Below are 3,453 nucleotides of genomic sequence, written 5' to 3' on the forward strand. Positions count from 1 at the left end.
AAAAAAAAATTAGCTAGGCACGGTGGCATGTACCTGTAGTCCTAGCTAGCTGGGAGGCTGAGGCAGGAGGATAGCTTGAGCCCAGGAGTTCAAGGCTGCAGTGAGCTGTGATCACATCACTGCACTCTGGCCTGGGCAACAGAATAGCAAGATGCTATCTCTTCAAAAAAAAAAAAAAGAGAGAGAGAGAGTGTAACAGCATGTGCCTCACAACTGTGGTCTTATGAGGATCAAATGTGATGATGCCAGGAAAGCTGCTTTCAAATTTCAAACATGTAAAGTATTATGTTAATTAGCAATATCTTGGGTTCAACTAACAGAAACCTGTAACAAACTAGCTGGGAGCAAAAGAGGGAAAATTGTTTTATAAACACAGGGTGTCCCGTAGAATTTATGTGCAGGTAGTGGGACCTCATGAGCTGCAGGATCCCAAAGCTGAGGAGGCTTTGGTTGCTAAGGGTTATCTGTCTTCCTAAAACCACGTGTTCTCTCTTCTCTGCCCCTCTGCATTTCTTCCTTACAGTTCTCTGCAGACACACTTTGTCTGCATCTCCATTACACATGGGCTGGAAATAGTGTTCTGAAAAGGGCATTATCAATCCCAAGTCTGCATTACCTTATTAGTCTCTAACTTAACAATTTACTAATTGAAGTTTCTGAGACCTATTTCCAAGTTTCTAGGAGAAAGAATTTGGTTAGCCAAGTTTAGGTTAGATACCCACCTCTTCTCCCCTTGTGTGATCAACTTCAGGAAGGGAATGGGAACAGAGTCCCATGATCTGCTGTCCCTCAGCAGAAGCTAAGGAGCAGTTTCTGAGAAGCGAGCATGGGACAGTAAAGAAACCATGAAGTGTTTCATATTTCAAGTGTGATGTGAAATAATAGAGAATACCACAAGCATCCTTATTCCCATATACCCTTGTAATCTTCAATCAACTCCAGATCTGACCTGGCCATATGATTAACAACACTTTTGTGAATATGGCTGGGTCTCAGCCCCACCAACCATGGCATCCTTCACATTTTGTGTCAAATTCATGTCTCCATGAATTTGTTTCTGTTGCCCTCTTAAGGGACATACCCTTTCATTCTTTCTTTTCCCTGGGGATTGTATTAATTTCAATCCACATACTAACTGTAATAAACCAAATTCTTAACCTTCCCTCTTCCCTATCTCCCATTTTTTTTCCTCTGGGTTAGTTAGGAGTGATTGTAAAATGCTATAACAAATGGGCCCAAAATGTAATGGTTCAACAAAATAAAAAATTTTTTTTTCTCTCATTACTGAGGCTGATGGTGGCTCTGTCATCTTCATCACTCCGCTTCCAAGTTTGCACTAGTATTCATCTTTCCAGCCCATGGGACAGGGGAAACAGAGTGGTAGAATCAAGGGGTCACGTGGCAGCTTTTATGCACCAGACACATATCACTTTTGCTTACATTATATTGGAAAGTACTTCATCACAAGGCCACGTGTAACTGCAGAGGAGACTGGGGAATTTCGTGTAGCTGGGTAGCTGTATGCCTAGTTATAACTCTGATACTAAGGAAGAAGGCAAGAATGGATTTCAATGGATTGCAGGCAGTCTCTGCTACATTCTCCCTCTGTGTTACCTCTCTTAGTAAATGGTGTTATTCTCTCAAAGTTATTCTCTCTTAGTGATTGCATCACTGCACTCCAGCCTGGGAGACAGAACAAGGCTCTGTCTCAAAAACAAAAACAACAGAAACAAACAAAAAACCCCTGCAGCTTAGGAGATGATGCCAGACTGCCTCCTACTCTCCATGCCAACCCCTGTCATCCTGGGCTCCTGGTCCTCTTGCTTCACACCTGTACTCTGTCCATCTCCCAGGTCCCTTTGAATTAACAGCACACTGGGACTGTCTGCCCAGCTTTTCATTTAGCCCTATCCCTAGACATTATCTCTCAGGTCACCCTCAGCCCCACCTTTGGCAGGTCACCCTATCTCACAAATCCAAGCCCCAGAACTCCAACACAGGCCCACAAGTTTGGACAGTGATTTTTGTCATTCTCTTCACCAGAAGCCCCAGGGGTTCCCACTGCTTACTAACACAGATGTTTTTAGCATGCCATCCATGGCCTACCACTCACTGACCCCACCTCCCCCATTATTCCTACCAATACATCCTTAGAGTCATCTTGACCTTTTTCTTATTCTTCCAGATCTGACTCATACATCACCTCCTCCACGTAGCCTTCTTCTTTCTCTCTCCTTTGTACTTCACAGCATCGTGTTCTTCCATATATTGCTTTCTACCTCTAGTTTTTATGCACATGGCAAATACTCCCTGCAGGCAAGGATTGTGACCAGTCATCTCTTCTCCCCACGCTGCTGAAAATAATGCTCTGGACAATAGCTTATACATGGTAAGATCTTAGCAACCCACTGCCTAAAACTTCTTAATGCCCCAGTGGTTTCTCATATCTCCTGTCAGTGATAAAAGCCCTGCAGAGGCCCTCATGATCCTATGCCATCTGATGCCCGTTACCTCTCTCCCCCTTGCTCTGCCCTGTCCGCCTCGTGGGGCTCCTTGCTGTCCCTTGAACGTGGTAGGCAAGATCCTCCCTGGAGACTCTGCATTTGTTCTCCTCTTGCCTGGGACACTCTTTCCCCAGATGTCTGCATGGCTGGCTTGCTCGTGTCCTCAGGGCTTCTCTGAAAGGCCAATGAGGCCTTCCCTCAATGAGGCCTTCCCTGACCACTTTATTCACATTTTGACCCTCAAAAAACTCTTTCCCTCCCCCCTGCTTATTGTTTCTCTATAGCGTATATATTCTACTCATTTATTGTGCTTATTTTCTCCCCCTGGCCCTACTAGAATGTATGCTTCATTCTACTTTAAACCTGTTTATTTCTGTATCCCTAGAGCCTGGCATGTAGGAGGCACTCAATACATATCTGTTGAAAGTAAGAAAGAATAAGCAAATTAATAGAAGGGGCTCAGAAAATATTTGTTAAATTGAATTAAAAGTGTCAGAAACATGAATGTGAAATTGCCAAGCCCTGCAAACGTGTCTTTTTTAGGGGAATGGTGAAGTTAGTTGAGTGAAAGCTGCCTCGTTATAAACATCCTGGAGGAGGGATCGCAATTGTGTACTTGTGATGGGAGGGGCAACCGCTCGAGGAGACCTTCCCAGAAACGTGTGGGGCTGGCAGCTTCCCCGGGGAGGGCTGCATGGGGAGCCGGGCAGACTCGGGCTGCTTGCCTAACCAGCCTATCCGAACACTTGCCTCCCACACAGGTGTTTTCTTTTACATTATTTTGGGTTTTGCCTCTCTCCTCAGCTTTGTGAAAGACAGAAACCTGTGGTGGTGTATGTCAGCCCTTGTCAGCCCTCAATAGGAAATCACCAGGAGTAAAAATGACAACAAATCATCACACAGGACAAGGGGTCTTGGGGAAGCAGAGCCCATTTTAAGAGCAGCGCAG

This window comes from Propithecus coquereli, unplaced genomic scaffold, assembly GCF_000956105.1.
Source record: "Propithecus coquereli isolate 6110/MARCELLA unplaced genomic scaffold, Pcoq_1.0 Scaffold487, whole genome shotgun sequence".
NCBI lineage: Eukaryota > Metazoa > Chordata > Mammalia > Primates > Indriidae > Propithecus > Propithecus coquereli.